Source organism: Mercurialis annua, linkage group LG8 (assembly GCF_937616625.2).
Source record: "Mercurialis annua linkage group LG8, ddMerAnnu1.2, whole genome shotgun sequence".
NCBI lineage: Eukaryota > Viridiplantae > Streptophyta > Magnoliopsida > Malpighiales > Euphorbiaceae > Mercurialis > Mercurialis annua.
In genome coordinates, this window is record NC_065577.1 from 22,702,837 (window position 1) to 22,714,119 (window position 11,283).

The window sequence follows — 11,283 nt, forward strand, 5'->3', positions numbered from 1 at the left end:
TCGGAACGACGCGTTACTTATCTAGCGTCACTTTTCACGCACAATTTTCGTATAAGAACCTAACCATGCTTATGTAATCGGAACGACGCGTTAAAGTGACTTTAGATGCGACATACTAATCAATTGTCACTTTTCACGCACAATTTGCGTAATACAACCTACAAATGCTTAGGTAATTTGAACGACATGTTGAGAGACTTGTAACTTGACATAAGCATGCTAATCGAAACGAGGCGTTAAAGAGACTTGAGACGTGTCATACTAATCTAGCGTCATTATTTACGCACACTTAACGTAATATAACCAAACCATGCTTAGGTAATCGTAACAATGCGTTAAAGAGACTTGTGATGTGACATACTAATCTAGCGACTCTTTTAACGCGCAGTAACATAACCACGCTTAGGTAATCGGAACGACGCGTTAAATAGACTTGAGACACGAAATACTAATTGATTGTCACTTTTCACGCACATTTTGCATAATATAACCTAACCATGCTTAGGTAATCGGAACGACGCGTTAAAGATACTTGAGACGCGAAATACTGATTTATTGTCAGTTTTTACGGACACTTAGCGTATTATAACCAAACCATGCTTTGGTAATCAGGACGCGTTAGAGCACTTGTGACGCGACATAAGCACAGTAATCGAAACGACATATTAAAGAGACTTGAAACACGCCATACTAATCTAGCGTCACTTTTTACGCTCGCTTTGCGTAATATAACCTAACCATGCTTAGGTAATCGGAACGACGCGTTAAAGAGACTTGAGACGCGGCATACTAATCTAGCCGTCACTTTTCATGCACACTTTGCGTAATACAACCTAACCATCATTAGGTAATCGGAACGACGATTTAAAGAGAGTTGATACGTGACATACAAATCTAGCGTCACTTTTCACGCACACTATGCGAAAAATAAACTCCCCATGTTTAGGTAATCGGAACGACATGTTAAAGAGACTTGCGACGCGACATACTAATCTATTGTCACTTTTCACGCACACTATGTGTAATATAACCTAACCATGCTATGGAAATCGGAACATTGTGTTAAAGAGACTTGTAACGTGACATAAGCATGGAATCGAAACAAAGCGTTAAATAGACTTGAGACGTGCCACACTAATCTAGCCTCACTTTTTACTTACACTAAGTAATATAACTTAAGCAAGCTTAGGCAATCATAACAACACGTTAAAGAGACTTGTGACAAGACATACTAATTATGCGATACTTTTAACGCGCACTTGGCATACTTTTAACGCACACGTTAAAGAGTCTTGTGACTCGACATACAAATCTAGCATCACTTTTCACGCACACTTTGTGTAATATAACCTAACCATGCTTAGGTAATCAGATCGATGAGTTAGAGAGACTTGTGCCACAACATAAGTATGCTAATCAAAACGACGCATTAAAGAGACTTCAGAAGCGCCATACTAATCTAGCATCACTATTTACGCACACTTTGCATAATATGACCTAACCATGCTTAAGTTATTGGAACGACGCGGTAAAGTAACTTGAGACACGACATACTAATCTTGCGTCACTTTTCACACACACTTTGCGTAATATAACCTAACAATGCTTAGTTAATCAGAACGAAAAAGAGGCTTGAGACGCGACATACTACTCAAGCATCACTTTTCACGCACACTTTACGTAATATAACCTAACCATGCTTAGGTAATCGGAAAACGCGCTAACGAGACTTGAGGCGCGACATACTAATCTAGCGTCACATTTCACGCAAACTTTGCAAAATTTAACCTAACCATGCTTATGTAATCCAGACGACGCATTAAAGAGCCTTTAGACGTGACATAATCTTGCGTCACTTTTCACGCACACTTTGCGTAATATAACCTAACTATGCTTTGGTAATCAGAAAACGCGTTAAAAAGACTTGATACGTGACATACTAATTTAGCCTCACTTTTCACTTACACTTTGCGTAAAATACCCTAACCATGCTTAGGTAATCAGAACGATGCGTTAAAGAGACGTGAGATGCAACAAACTAATCTATTGTGACTTTTCACGCAAACTTTGCGTAATATAACCTAACCATGCTTGTGTAATCAGAACGAGGAGTTAGAGACGCTTGTTACGCGACATAAGCATGGTAATCAAGACGACGCGTTAAAGAGACTTGAAGCACGCAATACTTATCTACTGTCACTTTTTATGCACACTTTGCGTAGTATAACCTAACCATGCTTAGGTAATCGGAACGACGCGTTAAACTTATTTGAGACGCGCCGTACTAATTTAGCATCACTCTTTACGGACAGTTTGCATAATATAACCTAACCAAGTTTATGGAATTGGAACGACGCGTTCCACAGACTTGAGACACGACATACAAAAATTTAGTGTCACTATTCACGCACTCTTTGTGTAATTTAACCTAACCATGCTTAGGTAATCGGAACGACACGCAAAGAGACTTGAGACGCGACATACTAATCTATTTTCAATTTTCACGCACACTTTGCGTAATATAACCTAACCATGCTTAGGTAATCAGAACGACGCATTAAATAGACTTAAGAGGCGACATACTAATCTAGCATCACTTTTCACGCACAATTTGCGTAAAATACCCTAACCATGCATAGATAATCGAAACGACGCGTTAAAGAGACTTGAGATGTGACATACTAATCTAACGTCACTAATCACGCACTCTTTGCATAATATATTCTAACCACGCTTAGGTAATCAGTATGACGCGACATACTCATCTAGCGTCACTTCTCACGCACAATTCGCGTAATATAACCAAACCATGATTATGTAATTGGAACGATGCGTTCAGACTTAAGACGCGATATACTAATCTAGCATCACCTTTCACGCACGCTTTGCGTAATATAACCTAACCATGCTTAGGTAATTAGAACCACGCGTTAATGAGAATTGAGATGCGACATACTAATCTAGAGACACTTTTCACGCACACTTTGCAAAATATAACCTAACCATGCTTAGGTAATCGGAACGATGCGTTTGAGAGACTTGTGATGCGACCTAAGCATGGTAATCGAACAACGTTAAAGAGACTTGAGATGCGCCATACTAATCTAGCGTCACTTTTTACGCACACTTTGCGTAATATAAATTAACCATGCTTAGGTAATCGGAACGACGCGTTAAAGAGACTTAAAACTGGACATACTAATCTAGCGTCACTTTTCATGCACACTTTGTGTAATATAACCTAACCATGCTTAAGTAATCGGAACGACGCGTTAAAGAGACTTGAGACGCGACATACTAATCTGTTAATCCAACCTATCCATTTTAGGTAATCGGAACGACGCATTAGAGAGACTTGTGACGCGACATAAGCATGGTAATCGAAACGACGTGTTAAAGATACTCGAGGCGCGCCATACTAATCTAGCGTCACTTTAACGCACACTTTGTGTAATATAAGTTAACCATGCTTAGGTAGTCAGAACGATGCGTTAAAGAGACTTGAGGGGTGACATAATAATCTAGCGTCACTTTGAACGCACACTTTGCATAACGTAACCATGCTTAGGTAATCGGAACGACGCGTTAAAGAGACTTGGGACACGGCACACTAATATATTGATCCTTTTAACGCACACTTGCGTACTATAACCTAACCATGCTTAGGTAATCAGAACGACCCGTTAGAGAGACATTTACCCCAACATTAGCATGGTCATCGAAACGACGCGTTATAGAGACTTGAGACGCGACATACTAATCTAGCGTCACTTTTCACGCAAACTTTGCATAATATAACCTAACCATGCTTAGTTAATTGGAACGACGTGTTAAAGATACTTGAGACTAGACATACTAATATATTATTACTTTTCACGCTCACTTTTCTTACTATAACCTAACCATGCTTAGGTAATCGGAACGACATGTTAGAGAGACTTGTGACGCGAGATAAGCATGGTAATCGAATCGACGCATTAAAGAGATTTGAGACGCGACATACTAATCTATCGTCACTTTTCACGCACAGTTTGCGTAATATAACCTAACCATGCTTAGGTAATCAGAACAACACGTTAAAGAGAATTGAGACGCAACATACTAATCTAGCGTCACCTTTCACGCACACTTTGTGTAATATAACCTAACCATGCTTAAGTAATCGTAACGATGCGTTAAAGAGACTTGAGACGCGACATACTAATCTGTTAATCCAACCTATCAATTTTAGGTAATCGGAACGACGCTTTAGAGAGACTTGTGACGCGACATAAGTATGGTAATCAAAACGACGTGTTAAAGATACTCGAGCCGCGCCATACTAATCTAGCGTCACTTTAACGAACACTTTGTGTAATATAAGTTAACCATGCTTAGGTAGTCAGAACGATGCGTTAAAGAGACTTGAGGGGTGACATAATAATCTAGCGTCACTTTGAACGCACACTTTGCATAATATAACGTAACCATGCTTAGGTAACCGGAACGACGCGTTAAAGAGACTTGGGACACGGCACACTAATATATTGATCCTTTTAACGCACACTTGCATACTATAACCTAACCATGCTTAGGTAATCAGAACGACTCGTTAGAGAGACTGTTACCCCAACATTAGCATGGTCATCGAAACGACGCGTTATAGAGACTTGAGACGCGACATACTAATCTAGCGTCACTTTTCACGCAAACTTTGCGTAATATAACCTAACCATGCTTAGTTAATTGGAACGACGCGTTAAAGAGACTTGAGACTAGACATACTAATATATTATTACTTTTCACGCTCACTTTTCTTACTATAACCTAACCATGCTTAGGTAATCGGAACGACATGTTAGAGAGACTTGTGACGCGAGATAAGCATGGTAATCGAATCGACGCATTAAAGAGATTTGAGACGCGACATACTAATCTATCGTCACTTTTCACGCACAGTTTGCGTAATATAACCTAACCATGCTTAGGTAATCAGAACAACACGTTAAAGAGAATTGAGACGCAACATACTAATCTAGCGTCACCTTTCACGCACACTTTGCGTAATATAACCTAACCATGCTTAGGTAATCGGAACGACGCGTCAAAGAGACTTGAGATACGACATAATAATCTATTGTTACTTTTCACGCGCACTTTGCGAACAATAACCTAACCATGCTTATGGTAATCGGAATAATGAGTTAGAGAGACTTATGACGCGACATAAGCATGGTAATCGAAACGACGCGTTAAAGAGACTTGAGACGCGACATACTAATCTAGCATCACCTTTCATGCACTCTTTGCGTAATATAACCTAACCATGCTTAGGTAATCGGAACAACGCGTTAAAGAGAATTGAGATGCGACATACTAATCTAGCGCAACTTTTCACGCACACTTTGCGTAATATAACCTAACCATGCTTAGGTAATCGGAACTACACGTAAGAGAGACTTGTGACAAGACATAAGCATAATAATCTAACAACGTTAAAGAGACTTGAGACGCGCCATACTAATCTAGCGTCACTTTTTACGCACACTTTGCGTAATATAACCTAACCGTGCTTAGGTAATCGGAACGACGTGTTTAAGAGACTTAAGATGCGACATACTAATCTACCGTCACTTTTCACGCAAACTTTGCGTAATATAACCTAACCATGCTTAAGTAATCGAAACAACGCGTTAAAGAGAATTGAGACGCGACATACTAATCTAGCATCATGTTTTACGCACACTTTGCGTAAAATAACCTAACCATGCTTAGGTAATCGGAACGACGCGTTAAATAGATTTGATACGCGACATAGTAATCTATTGTCACTTTTCACGCACACTTTCCGTAATATAACCTAACCATGTTTAGGTAATCGGAAAGACGCGTTAAAGAAAATTGAGATGCGACATACTAATCTATTGTTACTTTTCACGCACATTTTGCGTACTATAATTTAACAATGCTTAGGTAATTGGAACGATGCGTTAGAGAGACTTGTGACGCGGCATACAAATCTATTGTCATTTTTTATGCAAACTTTGCATATTATAACCTAACACCACTTAGGTAATCGGAACGACGCATGAAAGAGCCTTGAGACGCGACATATTATTCTAGCGTCAATTTTCACGCACACCTTGCATAATATAAGACTTGAGACGCGACATACCAATCTATTGTCATTTTTCACGGACACTTTGCGTAATATAACATAACCATGTTAGGTAATTGGAACAACGCGTTAGAAAGACTTGTTACTCGACATAAGCATGGTAATCGAAACGACGCGTTAAAGAGACTTGAGACGCGCAATTTTAATCTAGCGTTACTATTTTTACGCACACTTTGCGTAATATAACATAACCATTCTTAGGAAATCGGAATGGAGCGTTAGAGAGACTTAAGACGCGACATACTAATCTAGTGTCATTTTTCACGCACACTTTGCATAATATAACCTAACCATGCTTAGGAAATCGGAACGACGCATTAGTGGGACTTGAGACATGACATACTAATCTATCATCACTTTTCACGCACACTTCGCGTAATATAACCTAACCATACTTAGGTAATCGGAACGACGCGTTAAAGAGAATTATGACGCGAGATAAGCATGTTAATCGAAATGACGCGTTAAAGAGGCTTGTGACGAAACATATTAATCTAGTGTCACTTTTTATGCACACTTTGCGTAATATAACCTAACCATCCTTAGGTAATCGGAACGATGCATTAAAGAGACTTGAGACGCAACATACTAATCTAGCGTCACCTTTTACGTACACTTTGCATAATATAACCTAAGCATGCTTAGGTAATCGGAACGACACATGAAAGAGACTTGAGACGCGACATACTAATCTAGCGTCACTTTTCACGCCAACTTTGCATAATATAACCTAACCATGCTTAGGTCATCGGAATGAAGCATTAAAGTGCCTTGAGACGCGACATACTAGTGTGACTTTTTACGTACACTTTGCGTAATATAACCTAACCATGCTTAGTTTATCGGAACGACGCCTTAAAGAGACTTGAAACTAGACATACTAATATAGCGTCACTTTTCACGCACACTTTGCGTAATATGATGTAACCATGCTCAGGCAATCGGAACGACGCGTTAAAGAGACTTGAGACACGACATACTAATCTATTGATCCTTTTCACGCACACTTTGCATATTGTAACCTAACCATTCTTAGGTAATCGCAACGGCGCGTTAGAGAAACTTTTGACGCGACATAAACATGATAATCAAAACGATGCGTTACAGAGACTTGAGAAGCGGCATACTAATCTAGCGTCACTTTTCACGCAAACTTTGCGTATTTAGAGATACGACGATAAACCTTAACAGATGCATGTATGACTAGCCAGGATCACAACCTCACCATGGGCATTTTATCAACCGGCATTGTCGTCTTAGTATTTGTTAAGATTTATTGCATTACTATTTTTATGACACAAGGTTTTGATTCACAGGATCCTCAGGAGAGCATACCCTTATGTCATTTCTGGCTGAATATGAAGAGAAACAAACATATATAATCCCTTACTTATAGAAAATTGGAGAAGAGACATGTCTAGAAACATTGAAGCGTAAAATATTACAAAGGTTGTGTGTCCCACTTTCTTCCTACCAAGACTCTATTTATAGAGGTAGGAAGAAAGCTTGCCTAGGATTAACATCTTCATTTTGTTTGAAAGGTAATGAAATGAAGAAATTAGGATTTTATCCAAAGAGGGTTGGGACATTTAGAGAGAAACTCTGTGTGGGAATTGGCAGAACATAGACTTTTTAGAGTTTCTTGGATATCAGAAAAGAATGGAACAACAGAGGGCTGAATTGTGAAAAAAGATGATACCTCTGTATAAGGTTGAAAATACTTTTTGTATTTGATCCAATTCGATAAAAGTTGCAGTCCACTGATACCCCCAGAAAATGTCAAATCCAAGGACTATGTCTTTGTTTAGAAGAGAAGAACCAAGAACTTGAGTCCATATGTGACAACTAGGGAAGAACTAGACTTTGATTAGATTCTTCGTTTTCCAGTTTGTATAGAAAATCTTTCCATCCGCCCTGAAGTATTCTTTATGGGATACCCAATATTGCGGTGGGAGCACATCAGGATTGATAATCATCTTACGAGCACCAGTATCCATGAAAGCTATGGCCTTGATAGGTAGTGCAAACTTTTCTGGATATATCTGTACGATAAAATGTGGAACATGTTGGGAAAAAATAGCATAAATATTGTTAGCTGGATGGTGGAAGGAGAATTGAAGATCATCATCTGAAGGATCATCGTCACATCTGCTGATAGCAAAGAAACTATGTGGATCAGGCTCATCTTCTTCATAAAATAAGGATTCAATATCAGCATCATCGATATCAACTGAAGTCATTTGTTGGATAAGTTTGGAAGATTTTTTTTGCTTTGGTAGGACAACGTTTTGCAAAGTGACCTTCTTTTCCACACAGGAAGCACTTATTTGATTTTTTCCTTCCTCAAAACTTCTTCTTAAAATAGCGCCATCTATGAGAAGATCATTTATGGAACCTTTTCTATCCTTTCATCTTGAAGGAATCAGTGTTTTAAAAACGGGACCGGACCGGCCGGTTGAACCGGTTGAACCGTCAACCGGAGGTCTGGCCGGTTAAATTCTGTCTAAAAAACGGATTTCCGGTTGAACCGTTTTAAACCGAAAAAAACCGGAAAACCGGACAATTATTAAATTGATTAAACTGGAAAAACCGGCTGGTTATCTTACTTCCTCCCCTGTCGCAGTAAGTCTTGCATGTACTAATTTAATGGTGGTCTCAAGTCTCAACAACTCAGCTTTTTCTTTTATCTAAAACAAATTTATTATTTAGTTGTATCTCATGTAAATATTTTTTTGTGTTTTTAAGAAATATCACCAAATTTTTATATATTAATATAAAAAAGGAAAACATATCTAGCATGGTTAGGTTATATTACGCAATGTGTGCGTGAAAAGTGACGCTAGATTAGTATGTCCAGTTTCAAGTCTCTTTAACGTGTCGTTCCGATTACCTAAGCACGGTTAGCTTATATTACGCAAAGTGCGCGTAAAAAGGTCACGCTAGTATGTCGCGTCTCATGGCTCTTTAATGCGTCGTTCCGATTACCTAAGCATGGTTAGGTTACATTATGCAAAGTTGGCGTGAAAAGTGACGCTAGATTAGTATGTCGCGTCTCAAGTCTCTTTAATACGTCGTTCCGATTACCTAAGCATGATTAGGTTATATTATGCAAAGTGTGTGTAACAAGTGACACTAGATTAGTATGTCGCATCTCAAGTCTCTTTAATGCGTCGTTCCGATTACCTAAGCATGGTTAGGTTATATTACGCAAAGTGTGCGTAAAAAGTGACGCTGGAATAATATGTTTCGTCTCAAGTCTCTTTAACGCGTCGTTTCGATTGCTTATGCATGGTTAGGTTATTTTACGCAAAGTGTGCGTAAAACGTGATGCTAGATTAGTATGTCGCGCAAAGTTTAGGCGAAAAGTGACGCTAGATTAGTATGTCGCGTCTTAAGTCTCTTAAACGCGTCGTTCCGATTACCTAAGAATTGTTAGATTATATTACGCAAAGTGTGCGTAATAAGTGACGCTAGATTAGTATGGCGCGTCTCAAGTCTCTCTAACGTTGTTTGATTACCATTCTTATGTCGCGTCACAAGTCTCTCTAACGCTTCGTTCCGATTACCTAAGCATACTTAGGTAATATTACGCAAAGTGTGCGTAAAAAGTGACGCTAGATTAGTATGTCAAGTTTCAAGTCTCTTTAACGTGTCGTTACGATTACCTAAACATGGTAAGGTTATATTACGCAAAGTGTGCGTAAAAGGTCACGCTAGAATGTCGCGTCTCAAGGCTCTTCAATGCGTTGTTCCGATTACCTAAGTATGGTTAGGTTATTTTAGGCAAGTTGTCGTGAAAAGTGTGTCACAAGTCTCTTTAACGTGTCGTTTCGATTACCTTACTTATGTCACGTCACAAGTCTCTCTAACGCGTCGTTCTCATTACCTAAGCATGGTTAGGTTATATTACGCAAAGCGTGTGTGAAAAGTAACAATAGGTTAGTATGTCGCTTCTCAAGTCTCTTTAATGCGTCGTTCCGATTACCTAAAAATGGTTAGGTTAAAGGGTTCCATAAAAAATCATGACCTTTACACGAAATTTCATTTTAATCTCGACTTTAAAAAGTTGGCATTTAAAGACACGACCTTTAATTTTGTTTCAAATGTATCGATAAAGTAAAATTCAGTTTATTTTTTTTAACTTAAATTTACTAATCCTACATACTCTAACTGAGATAATAATATTTAGTGTCTATTTATAATTTGGTCTTTCATTAATGGTTTAGTAGAGAATTTAGTCAACAAAAACACACTGAAATGATATATTTGAAAAACAATGAAAGGTCATGGTTTTATATGGAAACTTTTATAGGTCGTGATTAAAATGAAATTTTATATACAGATTGCGACTTATTATGGAATTGGCCCTAGGTTATTACACAAAGAGTGTGTGAAAAGTGACGCTAGATTAGTATGTCGCTTCTCAAGTCTCTTTAACGCGTCGTTCCGATTACATAAGTATGATTAGGTTATATTACGCAAGGTGGGCGTGAAAAGTTATGCTAGATTAGTATGTCGTGGCTAAAGGCTCTTTAATGTGTCGTTCCAATTACATAAACATGGTTAGGTTATTGATAACGTTGTACATTTAGTAGGGGCGAAGCAACCTCGCCAAGAACGACCATCGCTAAGTCAAGCATTTTACCAACTGGTGTCGGCATCCGACCATCTCCTAGATCATAGACCACGCGACCTGGGGGGTCACCGGATCGATGAACATTCGAGCATCATCCGAGACGCGTGCTTTTGGCAAGGTCGGATCGAAGATCCTGCCCGAGCTTCCTGACTGAAGACAGGAAAGCCCGGCGTAGAAAACCCAAGTTTCGAGATACACTCAAGCTCTAGACCTAGAGGCATGGGAGTTCAGTTCAGACAGTCAGAGCTCTAAGCTTTATTCGAGCTCCGAGATCTAGCTAACGAGCACACTCACGTGTACCAGATTTGGGGACCACAGAAGATCCTCTAACAGGTGCGTGAGGAATGTTCCCTCCACCTGACACACCTAACAAACTGTGCCCCATACGGGGGATATTCTCCATGTAGGCATAACTGATTTCAGGGACCACACGAAGGACAGCCTGCCAGCAAGGCAACGTTTGCTCCTTAACCCTAACTATATAAAGGGG